Raw genomic sequence first — 22,202 nt, forward strand, 5'->3', positions numbered from 1 at the left:
ACTCTATAACTGAATTTGGGATGACAGTATTCTTTTTTTTTTCTTCTAAAATAACTCTATTTCACTTGCCTCTGTCTTGTGGCTTAATTTCTCACAAATATTACCAGAAACATATAATAGTATCAGTAATACAAAAATATTGCCACAATTCTATTGGAAACCTTAAACACTTGTTAAACACAAGCCTTAATGCTTGTTAATGATACATTCTTTATAAGGCTGAAGCATGCTTGCGGCAAAAAAACCATCTTTCGCAAAAAACCTGAGAAGATCCCTCCATCACACCTGCTCAAAGGGCCAAATGATTTCACTCTTTTTATAGGCACATCATTTATCCAAAGAGCACCCAAGAGTTAACAGATCTTGTAGTTAAGTGCTTAATTAGCAACTAAAGAGTACAGTCAGAAAAATTCAGTTCATTATTTGTCATGGATACAGAGTACATTCCACTTTACTATGTAGAGTAATACATTTATATTAAGACTTTACACTTTCAAGGTTCACAGGTCAAGATTAATCAGTTGTGACCTTGGGACACAGCTCTTCTCTTCATGAAGTAAAAGCTGAGTAAGGGAATCTGAAACGGGGGTCCATACGTTTATATATAGCTCGATCTGATTGAATGGTTAAGATGTAATTGAACAGCAAAAATAACATTCCTTTTCAGAGGAAGAATTAAAGACCTTTGGAAAAAGAGAGGTGAAATACATGTAATTTTTCAGTGCAAGTGACATTATGAATTAATCTTTAACATGACAGAGGTTGATGGTTATAGCGTGCCTTTCCTACTATAATTCTTTCTCCAGAACATTTCTTCCTGCTTAAAACATTCAGCAGAGAAAGATACAAATATCAACATTTTAAAACGCCAGGTGCTTTGGTAACGAAGGTATTTGCTGCCAAACAGAATACATTTGTTTGTACACGACATCTTTATTTACAGAAACTTTATTTTTTTTATCTACTTTGTATCTTTTGTAGGAGCAAAACAGACTATAACTTGGTAATGGGTTGTTGCAGTCACACCAGCAATGTTAATTGACAAGAAAAGATGCCTAAAAAGGACCAGTTTCTCTGTGTCTGAACTCGGTTTGACTTTGCAGGAGAGCAAGACGCCTGTCTCAGCTTCTGGGCCCTGAGTTTATGGATCTCTGTATATGTTAAAGCTGAAGAGGAACAGCTTTGATTTATATCCCAACAGTGACTTTTCAGTCATTTTTGATGTAAATAAACTCTCCTCTTTCATGCTCCCCCCTTTTTTTTATACACACCAGAGCATCTCAGAGCTCTACCCTACTGCATGGATTCCCTTCACAAGGGGAATTCCTCACTCACTGACTCTGGCTGGTTTAAGGTTATTTCGTGCCACTTGCCAGGCCTGGCACACCAGACATTCTTGAGCTGATAGTTTAGGTTATTTTTATTTGTGACTCTGGAAACAAAAAGCCTTTGCAGTTCCATGCATAATACTGGCATGAAAGTCTGTGTTCTGTTTGTGGTCTGGCTGCGGTGACACTATTCAAATTGTTGTACTCAGCTGCCTTCACAATCATTTTAAAATTGTCCACTCCACGGTTTAGCAAATCTTCACTTATTTCCACAGATGTAGAGGCAATTACAAAAATACAGTATTTTTGCTTAGTTGTGTAGTTTTCTCTGCCCTGCTCTATTCTACACATTATCCATTAAAGTTTACACATGCCTGCAAAGAAAATGCATGAGTGTTACCATAAAGAGTAATTATTTTGAGCCACAACCTTTCTTCCTATTACCTTCTGGTTTTATGAGCTTCTCTGCCAAGACTAATCAATGCGTAAACCTCAGCATGTTTGTAGCTAGTTTCATCTTTTTATAATAAAAGTTGTATTTTATAGCTTCCAGGTCTTGTAATTTCATCACAGCTTTCATGATATTCACCTTTTCTTTAACTCCTGCAGGCAATTGTTTTGTTATTTTAAATATTCCTTTCATTTTCACAGTTGTTGATAAAAGCTTGCAAATATGACCCTACAGGCTTGACAATTTCTAGGGAGATGACAAAGCGCAAAAGCTTAACCATTTAAAATGAGGTACTATTTTAAAGCTTAACTCGAGAGAGTCTTCATCCTGATTCACGGTTTTGGAATTGCAGGACTGTATCTAACCTACTGCTCATTCTCGCTATTATTTTATATTGATGTTCCAACCCAGAGAAAGGAATTTGGAGATGCCCTGTCGTGGTTATGGTAGGCCTGGAGTAGCCCAGCTGTGGTGCCTTCACCGCCAGCAGTTCACAATCTGCTTCGGTGGCGCAGCTCAGGGACCTGCCTTGTGGCGCAGGGACGTCTGGTGGCACCAGCATTGCCGAAGGTGACCGTCACTGAGGCAGGACTCGGAAACACACCTGCATCCACTGCCATTTCCACGTCCTGTGCCTCGCACCATGCTTTACAGCTTGATGTGCAATTTCTACATTGATAAGTATTGTTTGAACCCGAACTAGGATTTCTGCTGTCTCTTTATAAATCCACTGAATCATTTATATTTGTATTAAGGTTTGTAATCTTGTTTTTGAAAAAGGAGCACTGACCTTTGGCCTACGTCATTTGCCAGACTTCCTCTAAGCTATGCCGTCAGGTATTACAGGGATAATGAGGTGGAACAATTTATTAATCTGTCATCCCTGAGCAAATGAGTTATATTTGTTTAGAAGCCTTAATGTAGTGGTCATAGGTTAACCATCTTGTAAAATCCCTTAGGCTTTTCTTTTCAGGTATGAATAAACTAGAATCTTACTGACTTACCATATATCAAAGAAAATAATGGGTGAAAACTATAATTAGTGTCAAAAGTTTGTGGATTTTCATAGGGTCAAGAATTCATTGATGGCTTCAGTGCTACAATTCATTGCACCGACAGAGCTTTACACTGCCTTTAGAAGAACTCTATCCAGCACCGCAATTTGCTTCTGGTCACTGAACTGACATCGTAAGAGCTTGTGCTTTTGGTGGGTGTAAGGATGAATTTCTTCAGGAACAGCTACTCCAGAGTAATAGTTCTTAGTTGAAGCAGAGGAGCTGTTTGTATATGAGATAAATGAGAAACTGCAACTCAACAACTAGAATACAGGGGCAAGAAATCAGCAAATTTGATTTTGAATCAATTAAATCTTCAGTTAAGCCTGCTTGGCAGTTCCATATGTATTTGTTCTGCATAGAAATGCAAATTTACCATTTGAAAAATGCAAGTATTTTCAGATGAATCAAAATGCCATTGTACTTTCTTTTTTGAACTTCAAATGCTCTTTTTCATCATCCGTCACACGCACACTTGTTTCTATTTAACATTTTCAGCTAGTATGTGCATAAGGAAAATTTCATCATGAAAACACCTGCTACAAGTGTGTTCTGTTGCTCTCAAAGCATGTGCAATTTGAACAGCACGTTATAATCCTGGATTAGCTTCCCTCCCAGCAGATGCTCACTAAACTGCTGTATCCAGTCTAGACCTCGTGTCCCACATGTTCTTGGCTTGCTGAGTCTGCACAGAAACACTGTCTGTCTGGCCCGGGGCCTCTCCTCCTGCACTCCAGATGCAAACCAAGTGTCTGGTACCACTTTTGGCAGCAGGAGCTACACAGTCTGGTTGCTTCGGCGCTATCGTTAGTCCTTGCTTTCTAAATCTTTCGTAATAGCTATTGAATACGCTCATATTATTTCACAACTGCACACCCCCTACTTCACTGTTTTCTTTGAAACACTAACAATGGAGAACATCAGCACATTTATGTGCTAACAGCCCAAATAGCAGACGTGATAAACAAACATATGAAGACCTGGGGAAACTTAATGCAGACCCTTATTTATTTTTTCGTATGTGTCCAAAAATCAACAAAGATTTTGTCAGTGTCTTCTGACCTCCTACTTAGTTTTCTTCTAGTCTAGAACTATTCCCTCCCCTTTGCCTTTCCCCAGGTCTTTCTAGAGGACCACTGGGGTAACTTTTAATCCCTTATTAGTTAAGCTTCTGCAAGGCCAGCAACCCTCCTAGAAGAATGAATTCCATGGGGAATTATGCTGCCTAATGTCTGCAGATTTTCTCATTTGAAGAGGTGATTATCCTGTAATAGCCTCTGACTACTCTACATTTGCCATCCGTTGACAGTGCTATAGGAATCACAGTTAAATGATATGGCACAATTTTACAATCAGCTCACCCGCTCTTTTAAAATCAAAATGCCCCTTGCAATTGGAAGCTGACACTTTCAGCCATATGCTGATTTGTCACATAGTGCAATGTAAGTCCTTCTTTGTGATTTTGGAAAATAAATCTACAGATCTCCTCATCTGAGTTGACTCTCCACAGAGCAGCTGCAACAAGGCAGTAATTTCCTTCCAGTCTCACTTACTATTTTTCCATTTGTTCTTCTGTCTGTCTGACGATGTGCTGTGTCAGTTTTGGTGCTCTGCTCTTTTATTTTTTCTGAGAAGATGAAGAACCAAAAAAGTCACTGTCTTGCATTGTACTTGCATCCATCTCTCATCCCAAAGAAACCAAAATATTCGGGGGTTCATCTGCATTCTCTTCCCCATCCAAGTCGAACAGAGGGCAGAGCCAACAGCCCTCACCGCCCTCAGCCTTCCCCACGGGTGCTCTGTGGGCCTGTGTTTCTCGCACAAGCTGTCATCTGCCTTGCCCACTTGCACGCAGTTGTCCAGCTCAGCAGGACCTTTGCTCACACGCTCCGAGTCTGAGGCGGATCCAGGGCAGCTGCTCCTTTGCCGAGATGCAGCCACAGCCCGTTTCACAGCCCACGTTGCAGGAGGTAAGGTTAGAGCTTTACTCACCCGACTGCCCGCAGCAGTGGGTACTCTCGCAGTGCAAACTGCTATTTCTCATTTTGGCGGTCTTCTGGAGTTACTGCGAACCTATCGGACTGTCTGTGATGCCCCTGAGATATGATGCTGTGAAGCCTGTACAGCAAAAACATCCTCCCTGTTTCGAATCCCAATGAATTATTATCTACCCAGACCCTTCCCATCATAATCCTCATCGTCTCTCCTCAGCCCTTCTAGGCTAAGCCAAACATCTTGAAATCTGAGATTCTCTCTCATTTCCCTCAGACTGGATCTTGTGCACAGTTGAGTTCATTGCTATAGTTAAATGAAGAATAAGGTGGGATGAATCAGGCCAAGGTTTCACCTGGAATTAAGAAAAAAAAATCATAACAAACTTCCAGGTTAAGCCTGTAGGTAAAAAATGCTTGATGACCTAGTCCAGTGCAAGCAGATTGATTAACTCCTTGAATATCAGGCCACTTGCGTTTTAAATATCCGATTCAAATAAATGCACCTTAAATGAAGAGTACTACCTATCATGTTTAGGGCAGAGAGAAAGTCTAAGTTAAGATATTGCTGACACCACTATTGTACTGTAATTAAAATATGGCTTTTGATTAGTAAACAGATGGATTTTGATCTGCATCCCGAGCCTGAATGAATTTGTTGCCAGTTCTTGAAGCGATTTGTGTTCTTGGAATCAAACTACCAAACAGTAACAGATGTGAGTACATTGAGCTGTCAAGAGCTTAATGAAGTAAAACCGAGATCACTAACCAGTTTTAGAGAAGGGTTAAGGGGATCCCTTTTTGAAAGCTAATTATTTAGGACAGCACACCTGTCATTAGGCAGCAGAAGATACCAAAAATTAACCATTTTCTCGCATGAATTCTCGTTCTGCCACATGTGGTTGAAATGATAGACAACGTTGTAGCTCAAAATTAATTGAGCTTTCAAATCTGGAGAAAGTGGGAGAAAAAAAATTGATCTAGGGTTATTAAAAACAGTTGAAATCACTAGCACAGCATGCCTTACATTATTATGAAACATTTCCTCTTAATTCTTGTATTATAAAGACATTTTGGTACCCAGAAGGCTGATATCCAGCCACACAAAGACATCTGCTTTCAGCGTGGATTGGCAGCATAGAGAGGAGCACGGTCTCACAGGGAAGGCGGTGGGCAGGGCAGGAAAAACCCGAGTTCCGGAGTCTGCTCAGGTCTGCGACCACAGGCAGGTCGTGTTGTGTGAATCTGGAAGGGTGACACTTCCTTGTCTGCCTGCTGAACTCTGATCTGGCAAAAGCTGCCGCAGTGTTTGGATAGTGCCCAGCATAACCGGGCCTTCATTCAACTGAAGGCTTCCCAGCCTGATGCTGTGACACCATGTCAGTGAGCAGAGATCAGTTACACGTATAATGCCTTTGTTACATCAGTCTGAACGAAGTGTGAGCTTCGTTAGTAATTATATTTCAGCTTTGGCAGTGCTTTGATGACCCAGGACATCTTGCTCAATGAAGGCAGGAGTTGCTCCTTTCCCTGACGTAAGGATGTAAACGTAAAGTCACAGTTAAAGCTTTGAAGATGCCGTCTATTGCTTTCTGTCCCAAGTGAGTTGTGATTTAAAAGCTAACCTGTGGGGACAGACCCGCGGAAGAGCCCAGAGAGCCCCCTCCCAGTCTCGCAGCACACGGCAGCCTCCACTCCCTCCACACCACGCAGGAGGAGCGTCAGCCAACGCGGCTGCGGGGAATCCCCTTCCAGCCAGGGACACTTACGTTTGCAGTGCTTATTTGATCCTTCCAGTGAGAACAATTTAGGTTAATCACCAATCTTCATTAATCTTATTGCTGTTGTAAAAATAGCCATTGTGAGAAATCAGTATCTGCTGGATTAAAGTCGCCTTTTCTGGGTACTTTCCAGTGAGCAGTGCTTCCCGCAGTCGTGCGTGGAAGAAACATGATCTTTCCCAGTTCTGATTTTCTGAGGGTGTGTGGGGTGTTGGGCATGAAGCCATCTAGAAAGATACATAACTATGAAATAATGCTTCTGTGCAAATCAAAATTCTGCTGACAGAATCTGTAAGTTAAAATATGTGTCTAAAATAATCTTGTCTCAGTGGTGAGTATTTCCTTGAGATCCATCAAATCCGTATTTCCACGATGCCTGCATCGCTCCCGTGGAGGCTGGGGACCGTGCCAGGGTCTGCCTGGCGACGGGGGGGCTCTTCATGGTGATGATGGTCTCGTGACTCTGTACGGGGTTCTGTATGCGAGTAGTTTTACTCATGCGACTCATACTATTAAAATCAATCACATTCTGCTGGCAGATGTAGAGGCTTTAAAACACAGGCATGTAGGAGAGACACAATGGCTGCGTGGCAGTAAAAGTGTGGAAAGGAGAGGAAAATCTTTGTTAGTCTCTCTTTCTGCCGTACACAAAGGATGCACGTTTCTGACCCCAGGGCTCCTCTACAGAAAAGCAGGTTTATAAATCTTAGGAGATTGCTGCATTTTTACAGAAGATTTGGGTGAATGTATAACTGCCTCCATAGGAGCTTTTTATCATTTAGCATCCTACTGGTGTCTGGTTTTCCTCTCCACAGGAATCCTACCCCAAAATGATTGTAAATTACCAGGCAGAAATCTTTGATCACTCACCAATTATCTCTCTTCCTTTCAACATGGAAAGCTCTCTATATGAGGTAACTCCAGTAACTTCAGTACAGAGAGTAACATTTAAAATCAGCATATTGGGAAGCTGGTTACCTCTTACTCATTCTTGAACGGAAAATTTCCTCTGTGGTTCTTCTTTTATACTATTCCTTTCAGTGTAAACACAGGCCTAGTGTGTATGCTTGAATAGCATTTACTTTATACACCTGTTACAAAGACTTAAATATTCTAGCCAAACCTAAATCTTTGGACTTTATAGGTTATTTTGGTGAGCAGTAATATCTTGATGTAAGTAGAGAGCTTGAGATGGGGAAAGGACTCTCATTTCTTACCTTAAACTTTTCTTTTTTTTCTTGGAAGATGGTGGAAAGCAATAAAATAATCAAGATCTGCTTCAGCTGAGCCAGTAAGCACGGACTCAGCTTTAGCACTGCCATGGCCTCAAGATCGTAGTCCTGTGCTTAAAACGAAGGCAGCTTGCTGGGCTGGAGCCTACGTTATCAAAGGGATCATATTCTTCCTTCATTTCTTAGAACTGTGAAGAGAAATATTTGCTTTCTTTTTGAACGAAGGAATTTTCAGTTGTAATTCTGTGCTGGTTTTATATTTTTAAAGATTTAATGATACTTTCCAAACGGCAAACTCCATTTTTAAGTTTGAGATGTCAGTATGATTTCAGCCAAGTTACACGTAAGGGACTGAAGTCACATGTGAGTTGCCCTTGGAAATTAACTGGGGCAGCAAATCGCTACGCGTGGCTTTTTACAGGATTAGGTTTTACATTTGCAAAATGTTGACCTTTTTAGGTCAAAAGAATTCTGCTGATTCACGCTACCTCATCCAGCAGTAGCTGCCGGGCAGGAGGGCAGCTGTGGTTGAACCAACGTCTCGAGCAGAGTGAGGAGCAGCCAGAGAAGGACCATGAGCCGCTTCCCTCTGCCAGGAAGCAGAAGCCAGCACCGCCGCTGGGAAAACTCGACGTGGTGGAATCGCTTTGACATGCAGGACTTAGTACTCAGGGCACAGAGGCTGGGCACTGACATAGCTGCTGCAGCACGCAGAGAAGAAGGAACGGGAACTGTCAGATGTCCAGGCTGGGAAAAAAGCAGTGCTGGAGCCAATGTTACATCATGCATTAGTTCATACTGCATTTACACTTACTCTATCAAACTTCCCCTCATTTGAAAATTATTTAACAGGACAGTATGGACTGGAAGAAATTTGTTCTTCAATATTGACATTTTACACTCTTAAACAACTTCCCTCTACAAACTATTATTGAGTTTAACATATTCTCAAATTCTCATCTTGTAGTAAGCTTAGGACTTTTTTTTTTTTAACTCTACGTTAGCTTACTTACTCCTTCCCAGAGGGAAGTGTCCCACATACTGAATCCAGCAGAGTGGCAGCCACAGAATTAGACTCTCTCTTCCCCTGTGAAAACATTGCAAAGTTTCTCTTGGATTTTGTTCTACTTTTGTTAAACCTATCCAGTGATTTTTATCTATAAAATAAGTTTTACTGACTCTTGTACTCCCAAAGAAGATATCTAAAAAACCCCAGTGATTATTATCTATCTATATTACAGTAACTATTAAAAAGATGGGGGAGCATTAGTGTGGGTACCGCTGAAACAGGCAGATCTTGTCATAGAAAACAAGCATTCGGGATAGGAAAAACCAAACAGCACCAAAACAAAGGGTGGCAGGTAAACAGAGAAGGGTGAGGGGTGCCTTTCCCCAGGCTACAGCAGAGCAGGAGTGAACCCCGCGGAGCTCTGCACACATCCTGCTGGCTCTCGGAGGGCTGCCCAGCTCCGAGGGGCCGCGGGGCTGCTGAAGCCAGGGAGAAGTGTGGCTGAACTGCCCGCTCTTGCCAGCAGAGCAACATCAAGTGTGATGTGATGTACTGCTCAGATTTTTAAGCCAGCGAGTTCTGTGTATGTGCAGTTGTGCTCCTATAGAGTGCCCTGTGATGCTGTACTTGATGTGAAATCTACACTAAAAGTCAGGCTGACAAAATTTCCTGGGCAAACGCAGCTTACGCCTGTGCTTGTACTGTCAAGCCATGGCAGTCGTTTCGTTGGGGTGATCCAAAGTCACCAATTGCCAGGCTGGTGCCAATGTTTGCACTTGACTTGCATCTTCACATTTAAAAATGCATTTTACCGTTTTTATAGTGTGGTGAGTACTGAAAGTGGATCGGTTACAGGGGATGAGCAAAGCACATTTGGAAGTGGGAACCACTGGGTTCTTTCCAAGGCAGTAACAGCAGCAGCATCATAAGAACCTTCCTTTGGTTTACACCCTTATCAAGAATCAAATCCATGCAACCATCATTTTACATAGCTCTTACTGCGGTAGGAGGGCTTTGTGCCATTGCGAGCTACTATTTTTTAAAGGCTAAACCAGATCCATTAGTTCTTTATTCTTCTTTCACTCATTGCTTTACAGCAAAAAGAAAACTTTTCCTACTAGAATGTCTTGAAGTAAACATGTTGTAGGAATTTGGTTTTTATGGATATGTCTTCATTCACAATCAGTAGATAATTGCATTAAGCTGTCTTTACCTGGAGGGATTTGAAAATCATATTAAACCCAACAGTCACATCACCGCTCAAATGACATAGATCACTTACGGATTAAGATGCTCTCCTCCTCCCCCCAAAACCAGAAAGACCTTTTAGAAGTAGAGGTGTTACCACCCGCCACCTGCCTCTCCAGCTGTCGAAATCCTGAGTCAGTTCATTAAAAATGTGCAGCTTTTTGCATTATGCAACCGATCCTATGTTTTCTGGAGACTATTGAGCAGAACTGAAAAATATCCTTTCTGTGCTCTTGGTGGCTGGGTGATCTGCCCTGCTCTGGAGGAACATGCTCTCTCCCTCATTTCCTTTAGCTCTCCCTGATGGAGCCAGCGCTTGCGGGCACAGGACTGGCATGGGGCAGCTGCCTGTCGTCTCAGAGGTGTTATCATGGGCTCTGTGAGAGCCCGGCGGGTGATCTTATCCAGTGGGCAAAAGCTGTGCACTGGGCTTCACGCTGCTCTGCCCCCAAATGCAAAATTTCAACTGTCTTTTCTGTTTGATCTTTTCTTCCATAGAAGTGAGTCACAAAAGATTACAGGTAATAACAGGGGGAAAGTAGGTTTTCTTCCCTTTGATAGATTGTTTTTATTTAAAATCCGGTTACATCATAACAGCCCGCTGAATACAGAGCAGGCCATTTATCCTTTATGCAATCTGCAAGAACAGGGGCATGAAAAGAAATAAACCAAATTTCCCTGTGTGTACCTTTAAAAGTGAAAACTGACAGCAACATGCACTCAGGGAACAAAATAAACCAAAGGATAGTTCGGGAGTTATTGTTTCTGTTCAACTGTAAGAACCATTCGCAAAGACACTTGTGTTTTTTCTAGGCGACAGCCCGTGCGAGGAGAGCACATCTTCTCGTTCAGCCAGCTCCTGGCTCCTCAGCTTTCAGAGCTACCGGCTCGATCCGTCGGGTTTGTAATTATTCATTCCAGTGTTACCTACTGGGGTTGCCTTGATGGAGACCACGTGAGGGGGAGCAAGGAGCAGCAGCTGAGGCGTACATCTGTGTTCGTCCACATCATGGCACCCCTTCCCTCGGAGCACCGCAGAGAGCTTTACATACATTAAGGACCTGTGTGCGTTTCCACCCCGCTGAGGGCTCACCCTTGTTTTAAAGATGAGAAACCTACAGTACAGAGGAAAGGGGTTTATTTAAAGCAAAAGCAGCTAGAATAATCCAGCAGGAACGTTTCATTTCAAAACCATTAATCCCACTCTTCTTTCAGCCCTCCCTGCCTTGCTGGCCAGGGAAGGCCACAAAAGGATGCTCTTTGGGGGGGTGGGCGCTGCCAGTGCGGGGGCACTGCCCAGCCCCTGCCCGCTGCCCTCCCCATCGCAAGGGGCTCCTCATTCCCAGTCACCCAGCAGCAGCCTTGGCGCTGGTGCAGGGACATGCGTGTCCCTGTCCCGGCGTGTGTCCCCGTCCCAGGCACTGCGCATGCACCCGTGTGCACATGAAGCTGCAGCTTCCCCAGGCGGTGGGGGCAAGGGCCTTTCTCATCTGGGGGCAAAATAAATGCAAGTTGCTAATACAGCCCTGGGATGCAGGCAGGCTGAGGAGCACAGCAAGAACTAGAGCCAGCTAAGCAGAAATATTGGCCTACATTTTTTTCTCCTCCTGGTGGAAGGCATGCGAGTTTCTATGGCAACTTGTGTTTTCTGTTCGTCAGGCCTACTGACTCACTTCTGGGGGAGCTGCGCAGAGAAAAAAGATTGTTTTCTTTCCCTGCCAAGTCAAGTGCCTCCTTTTCTGCAGCCCATTGCTCTCCTCTGAGTTCATCTGGTCGGTATTTGAGGCTGGCGTAGCTTTGCAGAATCAGCTTAGGGCCACAAGAAAGCAGTCAAACGTTACAACATCCTCATCTCCTTGAAAAATCATTGGAAATATGTTGAGTTTATCTGCTTTACAAGAGGATGCCAGCCTAGCTGACTCACTGGGATACGTTGGCCTGGCTGGGGTGACAGCACTGGGCTGTGCAGGAGGGGAGAGCGGTGGCTCCCGGCACGCTGCAGTTGGCCCGTGCTGTGGGGTGGACCAGAGCACACACTCGGCTGCGCTTGTGAGCGCCGATGGGACAACATGAGCAGAGAGGCCTGAAGAAGCCGTTGCCGAGAGCGGCTGTCTGTCCTCGTGGTGGCTGGAAGGGGAGACAGAGCTGGCCAGGGCATGGCTCAATGGAAGGTATGGACACGTGTTCGGAGCCCAGAGCCAGGCAGTGCAGAGCACGTTTGTTCCTGAGTACTTTTGTGGTGATAAGCCTTTTTTTTTTTTTTTTTAATCTACTAGTCCATTTTGTCTTTTACTGACATATTAGACCGTCAGCCTGGCTTTAACAGCTACATCCCAAATGGCTTCCCTCACACAGACCAGTGTGCGTTGCTAAAAGATTTGATTTATGGCTTTGTGGTGGCATCTTGAGCTTCCTGGATCAAAACTTCCACGGGAACGGACCGGCATGCCTTCTGTGATCTCACCTGATCACCCCAGTTTTTCTAATTGGAAAACTTCCAAGGTATTCAAGCTTGGTTTTTCAGCAGCACCCAGGGATGCTGAGTAACCATTTTTCCTTGAAAGAGAGGGGGAGCTTTGCATCTACTGCTCTCAGGCTCCACTGAAAATTCCAGCTATTATACCCCGGAGAACACTCGCATGATGAGCAGTTCTTCTGAAGCTTTTTCTTTTGCCTAATCACAAACATATGGCACACTTTAAGGGAGATTATCTTTACATTGTTAGCTTTAAAATGCAGCCTTCTTCTAGCTTTACAAGGTCACAGCAGCTATCCAGTTAAATGGTAGAGCAGGGATAAAATGTTAACGCAGCATGACCTTGGTCAATCAGTTAATCTTTCTCTTCCCTATGTACTCCAGCAAAATAAAAATCCATCCCCACACACTGCAAAGTGCTTTGAGATCCCGGGGTGAAAGGTACATCATAAGCCAGAGTATTAATTATTTAAGCCCCGATAGTATGCTTGGTACTGGAGAGAATACAGATGAATTTACTGTTATTGTCTGTTTGTTTATGTGTAGCTACTATTTACATTGATTGCCGCGATGCAGCTGCCAGCAAACCGCCCAGGTTGGAGTTTGCAGCCGCGTGCTTCTCCCTCTTTCAGATTCATCCCACTACGGTTTAGAAATGAGAGTGGGGTATGTGAGGGCTCGAGCAGCAACAGTACTACTACTTCAGGGAGTAAGAACGTTTCAAAGGACTTATGTCAGCATTTTATGCAGAGCTCCTCATTAATTACCTGCACGGGGGAGGAGGGTTAGGACGTAGCCAGCACCGAGAGTCACTGCGTGCTGTCAGCCCAGCATTTGTTCCACAAAATGGTATATGCGCGTAACAGGGGAGGCAAAGGCTCCTTCCTCTTCTTCCGTGCTGCGATTGCGGTTCTCGAGGTTTTGTGGGAAAACCGAATCTAAAATTGCTCACATATTGGTTTTCTGGTTGTTACATTAAGCTGGATTACGCAGTGTAAAGCATTGATTTTTAGATTTTAGAGTGCTGAATAATTTATGTGCACATTGCCTCCTAAACTCAATTGTGGCAGTTTGATCGCTCTGGCCCTTCTCAGAACAGATCCAGACAACAACTGTTTTAAGATACAGGCAAACTTTGAACTGTCTTACTGTTTAGCATCTGCTTTAAAAAATGGGGGGCGGTCTTTTCTAACATTATGTTATATTATTGAGGTTTTATTTTACAGTGTCCAATGGTATCATCCTACTGCAAGCACAAAGCATGACTTTTAGAGCTGCCATTCCTTAGAACCTGCTTTTGCTATGATTCCATTTTAACGTGGCCATATATTACAATATAGAAATCTTCAATACGAGCATGAGTACATGTAGACAGAAAGGGAAAATTTTATTTTTATGAACCATGCAGATGTTGATCATAAATCTGAATAAAAGCCTGTTTCAGAACTTTTGGCGAATTGAATTGGCTTGTACCATTCAAAACCTTCTATTTTCACACATGTATATTGTCGAATACATTTAAAAATAAAACATGTTGACACATAAGTTATTTAACTGGGTGTTTGCACTGCCATTGGGCAGAGACTTTGTCTCTGAAGAGCTTAATACACTCCCGTATTGGTTTCAGTCATGTACAGAGATTGAGGATAGAATCATAGAATCACAGAATGGTTTGGGTTAGAAGGGACCATAGAAGGCCATCGAGTCCAACCCCTTGCCCTGGCCAGGGACACCTCCCATTGGATCAGGTTGCGCAAAGCCTCATCCAGCCTGGCCTGGAATGTTTCCAGGGATGGGGCATCTCTCACCTCTGGGCAACCTGTGCCAGTGTCTCACCACCCTCAGTGTAAAAAATTTCTTCCTTATATCTAGTCTAAATCTACCGTCTTTTAGTTTAAAGCCATTACGCCTTGTCCTAATGCAACAGGCCCTGCTAAGAAGTTTGTTCCCATCTTTCTTATAAGCCCTCTTTAAGTACAGAAAGGACACAATAGGGTCTCCCCGGAGCCTTCTCTTCTCCAGGCTGAACCCCCCCAGCTCTCTCAGCCTGTCCTCACAGCAGAGGGGCTCCAACCCTCCCAGCATCTCCGGGACCTCCTCTGGCCCTGATCCAACAGATCCTTCTTAGAGAAACACCCCATAATTCCTTTGGGGTATTTCTCTGGTGTTTCCCTCTTGGCTCCCATTGCCTCAGGAGCCCCTGGCTCATCTCCGTAAGGCTCCAGGTGTGCTGCAGTCTACCCAGCACATCTCACAGCAAGAGGCTGCGGGCCCTCACTTAGCACCCTGTCCCTCTAACCTTGGCGTGTCGTCCCACAGCTTCCACGGGCAAGCCTGATATTGTCCCTCTCCCCCTTCAAGCCTAGTTTAAAGCACATACGTGATAGGTATGTAATTTTGCTAACAACTTCATTTTATTTTTAATATTCTGCATCTTTACTGACTGTAGCAAACAGGGCAGAATGTGTTGATTATCCTCTTGTGCTGGGTCAGCTTTGGTTAAATCATCAAAAGCAAGAAACATCTATTAAGTGTTATTTTGCTGAGTCCTCAATTTAAATGAACTTGCAGGGAGCAGCAAATATTTTTCCTCCCATTTTCTCTGGACCAGTTTCTGCGTCCCTCAGAGGTCACAGCCTCCCCAGAGAGGAGCCTTGATGTCTGAGAAACGCTGCTCTGAACAAGTCCTAATGCTGCTATTCAGCAACACTGTAATAATCTCACCTAAATACACCAGCTTCCATCCATCAGATGATTGACCCTATATATGAAAACCCCTCAGTAATTGTAATCATACAATGCCGGCTGGCAAACTGGTCTTTACACTGGCCTCCACCAAGAGGGTGCATTGTCCTTACACGATAAGTTATTGGCACCGTGTCTGAGGATGACATTTATAGTGGGGTTATTGACAGTGATTTTTTGGTGCTGGATGTAGGTGGCTGCTTATGGTGCTTTGCATCCCCCTGCCCTGATCCCACCTGCTTACCCTTGGCTTTATAAACATGGAGACGGAGATCACTCCCAGGCAGGGACGCATAGCCGAGGCACGGCCGGGACTCTGCAGTGAAGGACCTAAGCAGGGGCAGCATCCTCGGCGTGTGTGGTAACACAGGGCGTCCTCCCCAACAGCAGCACTGGATTTGTGTGCCGATACCTCGCTACGAGGAGGTATCAAGACCTGGTTTACATTACACATCCCTCTCCGTCGCCCCAGCAGATAAGGTTCACTCTCCCAAACTCTCACATCCTCGTTTCTTACTTGGCTGTTTCATCAGCGTACCCTCCTTTGGTTGGTTTGGGTTTATTTTAGTTGTAGACTTATACAGCTTTTAGTGGGTTTGCATTAAAGACAAGGACTAATGTGATGTATACTGATCTCTCAAATGGTATGTATGAATTTAGCAGTCTCAGATAGAAACCGTTCGCCCCGTACTACTGCAGAAAGGTTAAGTGCAGCATCACGAACAATTACCTGATTGGCCCATCAGTCTGGAAATGTTTGCAGAACGGAAATAATATTAGCACACAACAGTGCTGACATTATGATGGCTTTGAAATAGAAAATAACAGAAAACCTTTATTTTATTATGCTCATTTCTCTTTATCATTAGATTTGGGAGCTAATTATTGCCTACCAGCAATGCTACAAGCTTAGTAACGCGTGTTTCTAGAAAGCTCTGGGCACACAAGCCCAGGGGTTTGAGCGCAGGGGTCTGTGCTGCTGCTGCTGGGTGTGAGCGGGCCGTTATCGCCCCCGCCGCCCGTCGGGGCCCGGCCGGTGCGGGGGGAGCGCGGTGCGGGGGGAGCGCGGTGCGGGAGCGGCGGGGGCGGGGGTCCCTCTGCCGGCGGCCGCGGGCACTGCCGGGCCGGGGGCGACGGGCTGCAGAGCGAGACCCCCCCGGGACGCCTTTTGGTGTGTCAAAATCGCGCTGCAGCTTTCCTCTCCACAATTCTTTCATTTGGCACAATTTTAACACAGTTGAGAGGTGACTCGAAGCAATGTAGCGGCAAAAGCCGGTTTATGGAGAATACTGGGATTTCTCTCTGTATTCCATAGATGAAATTCCGCCGTTCCCAGTAGGCATCTTATCACAGACAATGGGTTGCAGCAGATTGGGAAGATGCGTTCGGCGTTCATTTCTTAGTCAGCTCTTGCTCCCCAAGCCCAGGAGACCGTAGCACATAGTCTATGGACTTTGGCTGGACCTTCTCCCCCAACTAGGTATCAACCATTCCAGAAGCACTTTCTGCAGCTGATCGCGGCCTTGCTGCTACCAGGCACTTCCTTGTTCTGTTTAAACAACAGAAAGACAGGTTTTTTACCTGCTTAGAAATCTGCAAAACGACTATTAACTGCCTCATGCTTTAGCACAGACCACATCGGAAGTTCAAATCCAGAGCTGAACAAATGTCCAGACTGCACAAGTAACGACTGCAGGATTTAGCAGCGCTCCCCAAAAAGCCAAGTACCCCAAAAAGCCGTCACTGAGTGTGATCATGGGGAGCCCAGTAAGTATTTCTGAATGCCAGAATGACTCTTCGGTTCAGTTGAGCTGAACCAGCCTCTCTTAGGCACTTCTGTAGCAATGTGTGCCATATATCGCAGAAATATTACGGACGGTGCTGAGGTGAATGTCGCCAGGAAGAAACGCATCGTGCTGGTGATGGCACTGTCCCGCTGCTGCAGGCCTGACGGATGGTTGCTGGCGTACGTAAGGCTGATTTAGCAACAATAGAGATTTTACTAATATGTATTTTGTCGCTGTGATTGACACTAATATATTGTACAGATCTTTAGTGTCCACAAGAGTGGTTGAAAAACAGAGGGTGAAGAAAAGTTACTTTTAATGCTTCTGGGGGGTTAATATTAATATAGCTTACAGTCAGAAAGTTAAAACAACTCGGTCTGTTTGGCTTACTGAAAGACAATTGCATTACAAAACGTAAGTAGTTTTGCAGGAGGAAACACAAGGTACATGTACACAATCAGTTCCTTACGACAGCAGAGAACGCTGCAGTGAGGCCGAGCGCCTGGAAGGAGAATTCAGGCTTCTTCAAAGGAAAAACTAAGCACCGCTTTTTACTGGAGGGTGTAAACAGCCCCCGGGACAAGGGGAAGCGCTGACTTCTGCTCACGGTGTTTCCAGATGACAGCTAGGTATTTTTCGGAAGATACACCTTAGCACAATACAAGCTGTCTTTATGTTATGCCAAAGTTACCGGACCAGTATGGAGATTACTGGGTAAAACCAGGAGTCTGGGGAGTGTCCGAGACCTTGTGAATCCGTTGCTGGCACTTCCCGGCGCTGCCCGAGGGTGGGTGCCCGAGGGTGGATGCTGGGCGCTGCCGCCGGGCGGGCGGAACAGGGAAGCTTTCAGCCGTATCTGCAGATCTGTGCGAGACCCATTCATCACATAAGTCCTGCCTAACCACTCTTCATGATTAAATATTTACAATAAGAATTCATTCATCATTAAAACCATAAATAAAAGGATTACAGAGAAAGTCAGAATGGCTCAGTCAGGAAAGAGCACTCCTTATTTTCACCCTTGTGGGTTTTTCTGCATTCAATCCTTGAATTTCAAAATGAAAATATTGAGATAAACTCCCTCTTTCATATGAGTACAGTTGGTGTAATTTCTTATTCAGTGTGAAGCCTGAAAACGGAGAATAAACACTCATCTAATCATTTACGCTCAGTCATAATTTGGGCCCTGAGCAACAAAGTATTTAAGCAGGCGATAAAACTTTAGGCAGTCAAGTATTCCCACCGACTCCAGAAGGATTATTCAGAGGCCCAAAGTGAAAAGTTGTTTATTCAGAGTAGGGGAAGAGCAGAACGAAGCGCAGTCACGTGCGCTGGGAGCTGAGCCACGGTGCCCGAGCTGGGGAGAGGGATGATGAGAGTTTATGGTCTGGGGTGCAGAAAGCAGAGCTCAGTCCCACACGGCCACCGGCTCGCCAGGGCGATTCCCTGGCTCCCAGGGTTTTGAGTGATCTAGGAAAAGCCGTATCACTTTGCCTAGTACTGCCCCAACCTGATACAAGTGTGTGTGAGAGCGTGGCACAAAATCAACTACCCAACTTGTTCATCCAATTTTTATTAGAACATTTACAAATAGTGAAAATTATTTAACTTTAGAAACTAATTTATCTGGGGTTCTAAAAGACATTTAATGTGCTTACATTACCCAAGGTGCTCTAAACCCAACTATATTTCAAATTAAATACAAATAATTTTGGCTGGGATGTAACCCTCTATCGTGCTAACAAAAAAGCTCCCATTTAGGGATTATTTTTTCTACCAACAGGCACCACTAGGAAGAAATGTTCCATAAAAGCTCCTTCCTGATGAGAAAAGAAATAGGTGAGCAGGTACCTGATGATGCACAGCGGCCACTGCGACACGACGGGATTGCCCACAGCCGGCCGACGCGCAGCCGGGGCCGGGGGCCGGAGCGTCGGTGGGAGCTGCAGCGCCCAGGCTGCTCCCCAGCTGCGACGGGCGAGCGACGCGGGTTCTCCGGGGCTGCAGCACGAGTTATAAAGAACATCCTCGTGCCAGCAGCACAAACACCCGACAGCTGCTCCTCGCCGGCCTCAAACCACCGCCTGCGCCAGGCAGCTCCCGCCAGGAAATGGGTGTGCGTCATTTCTGAACTGGGGGGGAAAGCCTCAGCGATGAGCATTGCCAGAAAGCTGAACTTACGGACCATCACCTGATGCGAGAATTCTGAGGATGGCTTTGTGTAAGGAGGAGCTGTTTGCTGCATAGGCGGAAAGGCAATAAGCAGAATAACAGGAAGGAGACTGTCGAGTCTTCAGCAGTATTGCAGTTATTCTTCCAAATTTGCACAGCTGAAGTAGCTTTTTTTTAAAACGCCCATCATATCCCTAGGATAGAATATGACGTTTAAGCTATTAGGTGATCCTTGTGGCATTTTGTGTATAGGTGGCGTCGTAATATAGTGTCATCCTCAAAATGGCCATTTTTCATCTCCTCTGAAATCTTGTCTTTTTGGGGCAGGGGGAAAGGGCGGATATAAGGAAAGATAACGGGACCTATAACCACTGCTTGTTTTCCCTACACTAATATATGAATATCACGACCATAATTATATCAATATAAACCCAAACCCATTCAAACTTTATATAATGCCATCAATAACCCTGAAAATAAAAAAATGCATTTTACTGAGTACAGTAAGGTTTTGCATTTGGTGTGCTATTAAAAGTGCTTAAACATTTTGGTTTTTTTTCACAACCCAGCTTCACGTTTAAGATATTATCCAAATTCACCACTCATAGTGTATAGGGGCAATTTCATTCATGCTCAACTCCACTGATTTTAAACTTACTACAGCCAGAATATAGTAGAGATTCATATCTGTGCCTTCTGAATATCATCTGACATTACCCAAAGGACTGACTAAACAGGAAATACTAAACAAATAAAAAGTTAAACCTCCCTGGGCATTCCCCTCAAAACAGGTAAAAAGACACATCTCTGAACCTACGTATGCTTGTAATGGAAACAAAAGCTTTACGTCCTCATAAGTTACATCTAATCTTTGGAGAAGATGAAACAAACGTTAGCCAAAGGATTTGGTGGAAAGTTTCAGGCCCAGGAATGGAAGCCAGAGCCCTCCTGCAGGACTCAGGTGGCTCCCGAAGTGCCCCAGCACTGTCCCCAGGGAGGTGGCAGTGCCACCAGCCGCACAGCAGCACCGCAGGGCTCGCCCGGGGCCATTCCTGCCTGCGGGCGGCTGTCAGGAGCGGCCGGATAAGGAAGAGCAGCGTACACCCGAGCAGAGTCCAGGAGGTGTGTGGGGAAGGACGGCCCTGACTTCAGACCGAGCCGCTCCCAGGTGTCCTCAGCCCCGGCGTCTGCCTGTGCGTGGCTGGGTGGCACAGGGAGCCCGGCCTGCTCGTCACGGGCCAGAAATTGGACCTCTCTGGACTTTTAGCACATACGCCAAGTTTTAAAAACTCTCCCCAACTGTTCACTAAGTCGATCCACATAATCTAAGTGTTCTGGTTTACGGCTGGCCCTAGTAACAGGGTCAAATGATTCAGGGAAAACCTTTCTTAGTGTAATCCTCCAGAGGTAGATGAATACACAGTTGATGGGTTTTGGATGCATTCCCAAGCTGCAGCATCGGTTGGGTCCAAAAACTCACAATAAATGAATTTAATCAGGAAACATTGCTCTGATATGAATGTCAATGGCACTGATCTGTACTTTCAGTTGCCAAAATTAGGAGTTAGCTTAGCAGCCGAGAGCCCACGGAGCTCAAGGTCTCAGAAGAAACGGCTCTCCTCGGAGCTTAAAGTGTTGCAAAAGACATTACCAGACAGGCAGAAGGAAAGTTCTGCCTCCTACTAAAGCAGTTAACCCAGCACAGGAGTGAACTATTCAGACGTACCTGAAAACACTTCTTTTGAAAGCCACGTTCTAATGAATATACTCCTTTAGACCACTGGCGGTTGTATTGTCAGTAAGTTCCTCTGATGATTCGTTCTTGTTGTCTTGTTTTTTTACCTCGCCTGCTAAAACTGAGAGTTTGTGGCACTCGCAGGGGTGCAGAGCCAGCAGGGCTCAGAGCCACACTGCAAAGCACGGGCAGGTACCACGGCGCTCGGCAAGAGCACAGGCTCTGTGGTTAAGGGGTATTGTTTGTGAAGCAAATTTGATCGCAGAATAAGCAATTCCTTCTTAAAACTGAGGCCGTCTAGAAGAACCACACTGTAAACCAGCGTGGTTGGTAGGATTGCGCACGGTGTGAATGACGAGAGAGAGGTGGCTGGAGAAAGAATCTGTGGTTTACTGCACTTACACACATAGACCTGGTCTACAAAACTGCAGCCCACACCATCAACTTGGACTGCAACAAGTGTGTGTCCCAGCTGCGGATTTCAGCCCTTCTTCCTCATGGATAGACGGTCCAAGGCACCTTTCTGGTGTTGCTATCTTGTGGTCTGAATGCCCCGCTGTTCGACGTGCCGCACTGACCAGTCCAACACCTGGATCCTGGCAGCACTGTGCCGCATGTGGCGCAGATGGCAGGAGCCGTGGGCTGTCCTGCCCGGAGCTCCGCCGCTGCTCCTCACTCTTGGCTGCTCTATCACCAGGCCAGCCCGATTTATGAACGTAACATGCACAACACATGCAAAAACCATCTAAATATGACCAGGTTACAAAGCGAAGGACTTAGGAAATGTCAGATTAAGTTTGCCCTGGAGTAGCTTTTACTGAGCTCCTTAAGGGTATGTGCATTGTGTGACTTATATTAGTGATCATACTATTTTTACACAGGCCTCCTGCTGAGTTCAGCGCGCGGCCTGGACGTCTGCTCCAAGGAATCAGGGCCAGGTGAGGAAGGGCATTCATGTTGTTAAAACTCCTTAATTTACTGCAGAAGTTGTGAGGAGGGCTGAGTCAGTTTGCAGGAAGAGGATGGATGGACGGATGGATGGATGGATGGATGGAGAGCAGCCGAGAAGTTCCGTGGAAAATGACACCCGTCCCTCCATTAGCTACAACCTCCTGATGGTACCGGGCGAGTTCCTCCAGCTGGGCTCTCACAGACTGTCCTTATCTACATCTTCCACCCTCCAGTGATGACG

The sequence above is a fragment of the Rissa tridactyla genome, chromosome 7 (assembly GCF_028500815.1).
Source record: "Rissa tridactyla isolate bRisTri1 chromosome 7, bRisTri1.patW.cur.20221130, whole genome shotgun sequence".
Lineage (NCBI taxonomy): Eukaryota > Metazoa > Chordata > Aves > Charadriiformes > Laridae > Rissa > Rissa tridactyla.